At 48.8% G+C, this 11022-nt stretch overlaps 1 long non-coding RNA gene across 2 annotated transcripts; it reads left to right on the top strand.

Moving 5' to 3' along the window:
- Positions 1-5166: 5166 nt before the first annotated feature.
- Positions 5167-10220, top strand: LOC143663715 (uncharacterized). 2 transcript variants are annotated; one of them, XR_013166129.1, is made up of 3 exons: positions 5167-5325; positions 5618-6097; positions 10030-10220. It is a non-coding gene; the product is annotated as an uncharacterized LOC143663715 (long non-coding RNA). The 2 variants fall into 2 exon arrangements; XR_013166128.1 differs by lacking the exon at positions 10030-10220 and adding an exon at positions 8952-9125.
- The last annotated feature ends 802 nt before the right edge of the window (positions 10221-11022 follow it).

Genomic DNA, 11022 nt, shown 5'->3' with positions numbered 1-11022 from the left:
ATTCTATTTTTTCCTGACAATGGGAATGTTTATCTTATGATCCTACCTCCTTTGTATATTGGCAGCAGATAACTTGATCTGAGTTTCACAGGTCCACAGCCAAAAGGGAATTTTGCCTTAGGACAAACCACATCTTCACTGATTTTGATGATATCTGTACTCCTTTTGACTTTGCATTGTATTTGTACTGTTACTGAAACGGTTTAAGGCTTTTGTGATATCATGATGAAATTAATGTATTTTGTAAATGGAAAGAACATGTCTTTTGGGGGTCCAGAGGGTAGAATGTACAGTTTGAACCTGTTATGTACCCCAGAAAAGCCAAGCTCTTTTAATCCAATCTTGTTAGTGCAGGCCCATTTTTGGGTGTGACCTTTTGATTAAATTATTTCCATGGCAATGTGACCCTGCCCATTCAAGATGGGTATTAATTAGTTTACTGGAATCCTTAAAAGAGCTAATGGAGAGAGAGAGAGAGTTCAAAGCTGACACAGAGGGCAGAGAGATGAGATCGAGATGCTGACATTTGGAGACACTGAGAGTCGTTTGGGATCAGACGTCGGGAGAGAAAGACAGAAGACATCGCCATGTGCCTTCGAAACCCAGGACATGATTGGCCTTTCTTGAATGAAGGTATCCTCCTGCTGCTGCCTTCATTTGGACACTTTTATGACCTTAAAACTGTTCATTTGTAACCTAAAAAAATCCCTTTCATAAAAAAGCCACTCCCTTTTTGTTATGTTACATTCTGGCAGCACTAGTAAACTGAAACAGATTCTGATACTGATGATTTCCTGCTGCCTGGCCTTAACTATAATTTTACTGATAAAGTAATTTCTTTATCACTAAATCTAATTCTTGTTTAAATTTTTATCATGCTATAGAACTTCCAGGTATAGAAAGCTGGCCCCAGGTTTTGGTTCATACCCAATTTCTGGGAACTCTATGAAAGTTACCCCATGACGCCCAAGGAAGGTAAGCTCACGGTTGGCTCTGGTCCTTGGGGACACAGATGTAGCATCATCTTCCCCACCACAGCAGGAGGCTTAGCTGACACCTGAGCACTTCCAAGGCCTTCTTTGCCTTTCTTTGTGCATTGCTACCCGGGAGTTCTGGGGTCAGAAGTCAGAGAACAAGGAGCCCATGCAGGCAACATTTCCAGGGCCTTTCACTTCCAGCAAAGATTCAGCAACACAGATGATCACTTTATAGCTAATTGCAACTTTTCCATTAAGTAGCTTCTTGGGCATAATAAGATTCCTACAGTTCTCCAAGCTGCCACTCCAATTCTATCCACTTTACCCCTTAAGCTCTATCTCTTCCTTTCGTTCTGAATGCTTTTGAAGAGCGTAGAGAGATGGTTACACCTGGTCATTGTCGCAGGTGTATCCAAGTCAGCTCTTGCCAGTAAACACCCTGAGGCCAGGTGCCATGTCTGCTCACCTCTGTATTAGCAGCCCAGTGCCTGGCACATAAATCTCCTCTGAACAAACGTGGAAAGGATCATGTTCCACGGATCCTGGAGGGGAAATAATAATGGAGGGGAAAGGAGGTCACAGGGAACCCCAAATCACTGTGAACATTAATAGCCGAAACATGCCAAATGATAGACTCAATGTAAACAGATTCTGTTAAAATCGCATCCAATCTGTAGAAGCACATTTACCATTCATTCTGCAGTCTGTTACATTGTCTGTTTCTATCTGAGCTATCTTTGTGTGTGTGTGAATGGAGAACAAAGCCTACGCTAACATGGTTTGTCACTGGGCAAGCTGAGCTCTCTGCTTTCCAAACAGGCTGGCAGCCCGCATGGGTCAAGGTGACTACACCATGCAACAGTCTTGAGTTTGTGAGCGCCCCCACCCCACCCATCACACCCGCCTCTCCACCAAGTGATTGCATTTGCTCAAGGTGTGAAATCTCAGTTCACACGTGGTAACCTCAGGGGCTCATGAAGGCATTTTCCCTAATGTGGTCACCACTCCCTCACAGGTGGCTGATGGAGAGGGGTGTTCTCTTGCTGCTAGAGACACAACTAAGCAGCCCCAACAGTTGACATCTTCTGAAACAGAGATGCCATCACTGATGTGTAATCAATTTGATTTTTCCATGTGGGCCCTATCTGTCCTCCTTATCATTATGTGTTTCCCCCTGGTCCAGTTGATCCACTCACAGATAAGAGTAAAACTACATTGTCATCAAAGGACAGCGGCTCTCTTTGGCTGGCTCCACGCAGCAGAAATCATTCTTGTGTCTCATGCCCTCTTCTCCAACATCCCTTTCAAGCTCAAGGGCAGCAAGTAGGTTAGAAAGGTGCAGGACTGAAAGTGAGAACTACTAGCTGTGTTTCTGAGGGCACATCCTGGCCCCCTCGTGAGGTGGTTAGACTGGATGAGTCCTGAGTGTGCAGAGGGCAACGGCACCGCGTGCTCCTGCCTCTTCGGCAGGAAGGGGAATCTTCCATGCGAGCCTCTCCTGTCCCCCACCCCCTCTGAATGCACAGCCCCTGCATGAGGACTTGCTGTCCCCCAGGTCATAGTCCCTAGCAGCAGGGGTGTTGTGCCTTGGAGGTCAGGGGCTGAACAGTATGTTCCCCAGGGTCCCCGCATGCTCTGTTCCAGTGTCTGCCTTGGGGGCTTGGCAATGTTGGAGGATGGTAGTGACAGGTCAGGGAGAAGCATGGAATCCCCTTACACGTCCCAGTGTTTCCAACACAATACTTTCAGAGAAAACATACAAAGGGGCAGAACCGGGGTGTATGGGAAGCATTTGTGCAGCTATTGACTGATAAAGCCGTACTTCCTCTCTCAATGGACTTTCACGTTTGCGTGGGTGCTCTCCCGGCCAGGAATGCCGGGGACCTGGGCAGCCCCAAGAGTTAGGCTCCCTCAGCTCTGTCGCCAAGGCTGTGGGAACGTGTTCCTCCCTACCCTCCAGGCCTGTATGGCTGGCTCTCAGGATGCACAGTGCAGGGTGAAAACAAGCCTCTTCTGTCCGTCCTGGGTTTCACTGGGCAAGTGTCCCTCAGCCAGTCTGAGTCACTGCCCCTGAACTCCCCTCCCAGGGTCTGCTGTGAGCCTGAGTGAGCCTCCTTCTCCTGGCACGCAGCCCATACAGGTGTCCAAGAGACCCCTCTGCCCACCCAACTCAGCCCCTCGGATTTCCTGCTTGCAGGCTTCCAGGGCTTGGCTCTTTCCCTGGCCACCAAAACCCTTTCCCAAATCTCACCTTCTTCCTGATTCTGAACCCACATTTTCTTTTCCTGCTTCAGCCACAACAACTTTGTTTCATTTTCTCGAGCAAGTTCTTCACTCTCTCAGGGATTTCACATATGCTGTTCCCTCTGACGAGATGCTCTTCATCCATTCTTTCCTTTAGGTCTCAACTCAAATGCACTTCTTCAGATCAGCCTTTCCTGACCTCCCAGTCCTCTTCCTGCACGTTCCCTTTCCCTTTATAGCATTTATTAACTAATTGTAATTGTGTGGGAACGCTGGAAAGGCCACCCTTCTCTCCCAGTGCTATGCTCACACTAAAACGTGCACGCCCACCACACCCACGCACTCCCAAATGAACACCTGGAGGCTTAATATGGGGAGATGGCCTGGGAAGTTACAGCTCACACCACACCACCCAGCAAAACTTGCTAAATGTTTCTTCAACGTCTCTCTCTCTCCCCAAAGTTCCCACTTCTCTCTCTTTCCTCTCACCTCTTTAGCTTCTTCCCCCTCCTCTCCTCCCTGCTGCCTTCACCTCCGAGTTTTTTCTCCATGGAACCTTCCTTCCTGGGTCTTGATTCCCCTGTGGTATTTAAGGTAAGTTAGTCCTCTCTTGGTTCATCCCATCCTGCTCCTCCCCATTGCCCACGAGCCAAACAAAGGCTGCAAATGGAGCAGGAGAGTTTCTAATAAATCGATTTGTATTCTGTTACACTACAGTACATCTGCTCAGTGACATCACCACCGCCATACTGCATGTGGCTTCATGGATGCTTATTCACCACGGGGCACCCAGTGCCCAGTGCCTGGCACATAGTAGGGGCTCAGCAAATTTTGGCAGAATGAATGAATGCCATGGTTCTCATTGGTGATTTCTATTTCAATGTCCGGTATCCCTGGACACCCAACCCTGGGTGCCTATAACCCCAGTTAGAAGGTCACTGTAGCCCAGGTGCACGAATCCCCTGGCCTTCTTCATCTCCTGGCACAAGCATTGGCATCCAGAATTCCCAACCCCATTGGGATTGCACTGGTCCCGTTCAGGCAGGGGGTCCTCTGAATCTGGTATAACTGGGGTCTCCTCTCTTGGCTCTTTCCATCACTCCTCCCCGTTGCCCATGATGTCTCCCCTTCTTCTCCTCTCCCCCATATCCCCTCCCCTGCCCTGCCCCCCACAACCAATAAAGATGAAGAGAATGACTGGCACAAACATTACAAGATATGGAAACTTCCCTCCTGAATGATCCCGCTAATGGTAAATTGATGGGATTGAATACATTCAAGTCGGAAACGATCCAAATATATGCTAATGAAGCTGAATATGCATTATTTAGACTAAAACAAACTAACTGCAAGTCGGGAAATAAAGTAGGTGAATTATTAGTTTGGCAACTCAAAGAATCGGAAAACTCAAGCACCGTTCCAGAGGCAGGCAGGGAAATATGGTTAATGAATTCTAAGCCAATTAACCGCAAATTGATGGTGCGCTCGAAGACTCACCAGCCTCGACTCCCTCAGATTGCTTTTTGAAATTTTAAAAAGAAAACGCTGTTGCCATGCACTTTTTTTTTGTTTTTTTTTTTCCTTCCTAAATGTGCTTTCCTGAAAATGTGAGTCTCAGGGAAGAAAAAACAAAAAAAAACAAAAAAAAGAAGACTACAAACAGATCCTAGAGACAGAGAACGGGGCTATTTTGGCCATAGGGGGAGATAAATAATGCAGTGAGGAGTTTCTCCATTCTTCTTCGTCAAAGAGAATCATCCTCAAAGTGAAGCAAGCCTCTGTGAAAGGGAACGCACGTCTAAAATGGGTGAAGAAAATACAAGAATGTGCCCTTCTGGCCCAAACTAGAACATTTCCCCTGACCTGACCCAATCTCATGCCAGAGCATGGAATAGGGTCACCGATGAGCTCACAAGGGCTTTGTGAGAAGGCACAGTTACTAGGAAGGAGCTGGATGCAGGAGTTGGGACAGTATTTCCAAAGGCGGAGTCTATAACTTCCAAGGCATTCGATGACCATTGTAGAAAAATCTCAGGTTCAATTCTTAAAAGGTTGGTTTGTGAGATGTTAGGAAAGGACTTTCGCTGAGACGGCACCTGTATTGGTGAGTGCTTTCCTGATGGTTTTATAGAAAAGGTTCCCTTGCTCCTACCACCAGCCCTTCCCAGTCCCATTTCCTGGCTCCACTTTTCTCCTATAGCAATTAACACCATTCTACATCTATGTAACTCCCTGCATTGTTTATTTTCTGCTCCTCCCGCTGACAAGTAAGCTCCTTGGTCTCCCTCGTCTTCTGCTGGGTGAACCTGGCACCTAATAAAGATCAATAAATATCTATTGAATGAATGAGTGGATGAGTGGAGGGTCCGACTTAAACCTCATTTCCTTTTCTGAAGGATGAATAAAATGGGAAGATCAGGAAAGTTACTGCAAATTCAGCAGATCTGGATTTCAAGAAAGTACTTGACAACATTTCTCAAGGACTGTGTCATGGAAAAGGTGAAGAAGCAGAAGCTGGGTAGAAGATGAGTTGAGTGATATGGAGCTCAGCGTCTGACGACATCTGGGAGATCCGTGGGCGCTCACGTGGGCGACAGTGGGCTGTGTCCTCAATCCTGTCCTCCTCACTACGCTTGTTGAGCTGAAGATACAGAAGTCCAGCCACTCAGATGAAGGCATGTCAGGAGGCCAGAGGGATGCCATTGCGAACGGGACATACGAGTCTCTGTGGACCGCAACAGTGAACTAACTCTGAAATGATGGACTGTCCCTGCAGTTGAGTGTGACGCCCCACCTTGGAAGACGATGGGGAGACAGGCTAGTGACACTTCCTCTGGTGAATGGCAAGCCCAGTGCAGATCAGCTTCCTTCAAAAGGTAAGGAGAGGGTGGGTCCCGGTGGCTCAGCAGGCAGAGCTCTCGCCTGCCATGCCAGAGACCTGGGTTCGATTCCCAGTGCCTGCCCATGCCAAAAAAAAAAAAAAAAAAAAACCAAGGAGAAAGTTCCAGAACTAGATGGGGTAATGGTTTTGCAACATTGTGAATATACTTTAATGTCACTGAATTACACACCTTAAAATGGTTAAAATGGTGACTTTTATGCTATGTGTATTTTACCACAACAATGAGAAGAACAAAAGCTGAGGCAATCACCCACTATATTAATGGAAATTGGGAATCCAGAAGGGAGAAGGTGGTAACTTGACCCACTCTGCCTGCGTGGATGGAATTGGTCTCAGTTTTGGGATCCAAACTTTGAGGTTGGGAGATATAGGCAATTTCAGGCCTCCCGAGCTATTCTCCATTATGGGATTATTCTCAGACCTTAGAGTCCTTCTGCCCCGAGTTTACTGAGATTCAATGAAGCAGAAAACGGTGGAGAAAAACAACCCTGGACACAAGCGCTGCCCCCTCAGCTCCTGCATATTCACGGTTGGGAGTAGAGGTAGGGAGGGGGGAAAGGGGTAAGACCCTCCTCCTGCCCGCACAGTTCACACTCCAGCCGAGAGACACATCAGACTCAAAAGACAAAAAGAAAAAAAAAGGAGAGGAACTGGCTCTTCAGAACCAGCCCTTCCAATCGCTAGCAAGTGTCACCTCTCTTCATAATTCCAGGGGACCGCATCCACTCCCTGACCCGCCTGGAGAAAATGCTGTTACACAGTCCACGTGGAGGGCCCTGGGGTCAACACAGGTCAGGCTGCTTTAAGTGGTCTCTGCTGGACGCCTGAGCCCTCGGCTGACCTAATCTGCCGCTCTGCATTCCGAGCCTTTATACGTTCTTTTATTTATTCAATAAGCATTCCCTCAAGGATATACTGGATGTCCAGCCTCCTGTCATGTGTTAGGGACAAACCAATGAATTAGACCTGGTCTCTGCCCTTGAGGTGATCCTGGGCCACTTGGAGAGGAAAACACATACAATTTCAATGCCATCTACAAAATTGCAGAAAAGGTGACGCAGAGATTGAGGGCAGGGGCTGTGTCTGGAAGACAGGGGCAGGGAGAGAAGGGCAGCCTCCCTCAAGTAGAAACTGCTGGGCAGTGAAAGAGTGTCAGGGTGTTTTCTGCTAAACCTTGAAGCCCAGGGTTGAATCACTGACCGTGTAGCAGGGGTTTGCAATGGTGAAACGGTAAAACCGTAACCTGCTGCAGCCAGAGAAAGAATCAATGGTGTCAATCAGGAATTGCACGGTGCCTGAGTTTCTGCTCTTTGGAGAAATGTGTTTTCGGCCAGGACTGACAGCCCTGGTGCTTATTCCTGCACCAAGACCAGGAGATGAAACACCGTTCCCAGGTCAACCATAAATTGGACTGATTCATCCCAGCTCACACCATTCCCAGCAGCGACATCTGTGTCACCCCCACATCTCACCTCTTGTAGGATGACATCCCTCCATTCACTTGCTCCAGGCTTGTGTTCTGAATGGGGACTGCTGTCCTCCAGAGGCCTGCCTCCCTGACCACAGGCATGGGCTGAGGGGTCAGCAGCTGACCCACACTTGGCCAACTGAGACCTTTCCTGGGATTTTTCAAACAGAAGATGGGAGAGAGAAGACATGTTCTCTTCTGACATAGAAATAGGTAAATGAAGCCCCGGAGCTCCCAGAGGCTTTGACTCTGGCCTCAGGGAGAAGCCAACTTGAGAGAATGAAGTTCATTCACAGGGAGAAGTAGGATGCATGAGCCAGTGCAAGATGGAGAGAGAGAAAGAGAGAGGGTCTTTGTGTCTGAGTCCCTAGACCTGGCTGTCCCTAAGGCTAAGCCAACATTGCCCCTCCCATGTTTGTCTATATGAGCCAACGAATGCCCCTCCTTACACACCATTTACTGGAAATGAGGGTCCCACCCTTGCAGTCAAAGCTTACTGTCCCTCCACTGCACGGCACACAGGACTGGAACATGCAAAGCTGATCTTGCAGCCCACAGAGAGGGGAGAGATGCTCTCCCAAAAGGGAGCTGCAACATAAGTCAGAACAGCACCTTTCTTCCTTGGAGGGATGCTGGAAAGGCTATTGGAGGAAGAAACACTCTTTAACAAAATAACAGAGAAAGACCCATGGAGCACTTGCCAGCCCAGGACAAACCCATTCTGCAAACAGTAAGGAGAGCTTCCGTGAGGCAAAACTGTGCCCTTCCAGCTCAGACAGTCCAAAACGGAACCACATGGAGAAGAGAGGAGAGGGTCTGCAGAACGGGCTGGTGCCGGAAGGAGAGCGGTTCAGCTGGCACAACCTAGAGGCAAGTATCTGAGCCAGGGGTTGTCACCAATCCTCAATGAAAAAGAAGTAGAAATGAGTATTACCAGCCCACCACGGCAAGCCACAGCTGCTGTTCATAATGCTGCATGTAACTGGTAGAAAACAGTAGTTTTTCAGTCATTGTCAATAATCCTGTGTCATCTTCATAAAGTGTTAAGTCAAGGGCACCCCCTCCTTCCTTCCATACCCAACCTACTAGTGATGGCAGCCGAGATTCTGAACCTGGGTCTGAACACGGCTGCTTCTTAAACAACAGGGGAAAAAGATTTGCATGTGAATCAAAGAGGGGGACAAGGACACAAAAGCACAGGCCAAGAAGGGGATCCCACAGCACATATGGTCGATGGCCTCCCTCCACTGGACCTTCCTGACCCAATCATGCCCTCTGGCCTCTGAAAGGTACCAGCAAATGAGAGCCCCTGCAGACCTGTAAGTACAGATCCCATTTATTGAATGTCTGCTTGCTCTAGGCACTGTTCTAGGAACAGGAAATGAAGCAGTGACTAAGGCAGACAAGTAAACAAATGAAGGAGCAAGACAATTATGGAATGCCATAAATGCACGAGATATGTACCATTCAGCATCTCATGGAGAGGAAATGGAGGCCTGCGAGGGTAAGATTCTTAGTTCTATATGGCAGTCCTGAGGGGTGGCACCCGAGTCCCCTGACTCCAGTTGCTTTTCCAACTCCACCTGTGGCCTTAGTAGCCCCAGGGATACTCTTTTCCTCAACCCCTGGGAGGATTCTCCAACTGCTTAAGTCCCCATTGCACCTGGTACCTGGTTAGGGTAAACTCATGTCCCACTTTACCAGGCACAGCTGTAGTTTACTCTTGTTGTCCCAGAGTAATTAGTAGTAGAACCACTTACACTTACAAAAGTGTCCCAGTTTGGATGATAAATTATATGGCTCTCCATTGGTGGGGTATCCAAATCTCTGGATGCCTGGAACATGTGAACTCCAGACTGAAGTATGAAGCATCTTCTGCAGATGTTGCATAACTGGGAGTCCGGCTGCATTCTGCCCAGAAAACCTCACAGAGGGGGACGCACCTCCTCACAAGCCTGCGGGACCCCACTCCTGCCCAGCTGTGGCTTTGCCCTGTCTCCTGCCAAGGCTTTCCCTGGATGCTTTCTAGGGGGAAGGCAAAGCTCCTCCTTGCAGCATTAGAAGCTCCTGAAGAGAACCAGGCATGCCCTAGGCACAAGGAAGCATAGCGAAGTGTCAGTTGAACTTGACAGGAAACAGAGACGCCCTTGGGTGAAATACACTTCAGAGAGGAGCCTGTGGCTCCCAACTTGACCCTAACACGTGTGTATTTTCAACAAAGCCCCTAAGGAAACGTGATGAAATCTGCCATGCCTATGGGACCCTGGGCCTGATATATGCCCCGAGCTCTTGGGTTTCTGGCTTCCGTGTCTGGCTTCACGCATCCCAGAAATGACAGGTGTGGGGCAGGGGCAGGTCTCCCTGGTAGGTTGATCTCAGAGTAGTAGGACCCCAGTGATCTCTTGGGGCCCTATCCAACCTCTGGGCCTTGCATCTAGGGGGCCTGGAGGGACAGGCTGAGCCACAGAGCAGCACCCTGGGAGGAGAGGACAGAGACCCACGCAGGCCTGTGCCTACCTGTGCACACCCACGCCAGGCCGTCAAGCGTCCCCCCACCTACAGCCAGCACAGCTGGGCGGCAGCAGGCGGCCTCTTCATGCAAATTAAATAAAACAACCTTTTTATCTGTTGGCTGATTCCCTCTTTTGAAGAAATCAACTACAAATTCATTTTTCGGGAGAAGCAATTATGATGATGGATGGAATGTCAAGGAAAAGGGAAAGCAAAGCAAACAGCAGCCTAGAGGCCCGGGCTGGGGTGGGGGTGGGGGTGGGGGTGGGGGTGGGGTGGTGGCTTCATGAGACAGGAGCATGGGGACAGTTGCTGGCTCCCATTCTGGCTGGTTCTCCCTCTCTCTCTCTCTGTGTCTACCCTACCTTCCCCTCCCCATCCAGTTGTGTGGGTGAGGGTGGGCTGTGGCATAAAGTGCCTGTCCCACCTCCACCCCACCCCACCAAAGCTAATGGTCCACTTTGGCCCTGTACAAGGAGGCCAGAAAAAGCACGCTAAGAGGACTAGTTTGTAGGCAAGTGACAGGCACATCATCTCGTTTAATCTTCACAACTGTCCTGCAAAGGAGATTATAGTACCCATTTCATAGATTGAAAAACTGAGACTCACTGACTAACTTGCTCAAGGCAATGCAGCTGAAAAGGGAACTGAATTGGGATATACCCTTCAATCCACTGCTCTTTTGCTCTCCCGAGGAAAGTGAGGTGTGGTTTGGAGCCCTAGAGAGTAGTTAGCCCCATCCTCTCCCACCCCCCCAGTTCCTAGTTTGTGGATGGGAAAATTGAAGCTAGCTCCAGGCCAAGGGGCCAAACATTGGAGGAACTAATCATTTATTCAATTACCAATTATATATACTGTCAGGTACTGTTTGTGATGGTTAAGCTGTGCGTTGGCTTGGCTAGATTATGTATCCACGTGTC

The sequence above is a fragment of the Tamandua tetradactyla genome, chromosome 2 (genome assembly GCF_023851605.1).
Source record: "Tamandua tetradactyla isolate mTamTet1 chromosome 2, mTamTet1.pri, whole genome shotgun sequence".
NCBI lineage: Eukaryota > Metazoa > Chordata > Mammalia > Pilosa > Myrmecophagidae > Tamandua > Tamandua tetradactyla.
Note: the sequence above shows the minus strand (reverse complement) of the source record. Positions and strands in the feature narration are given on the sequence as shown.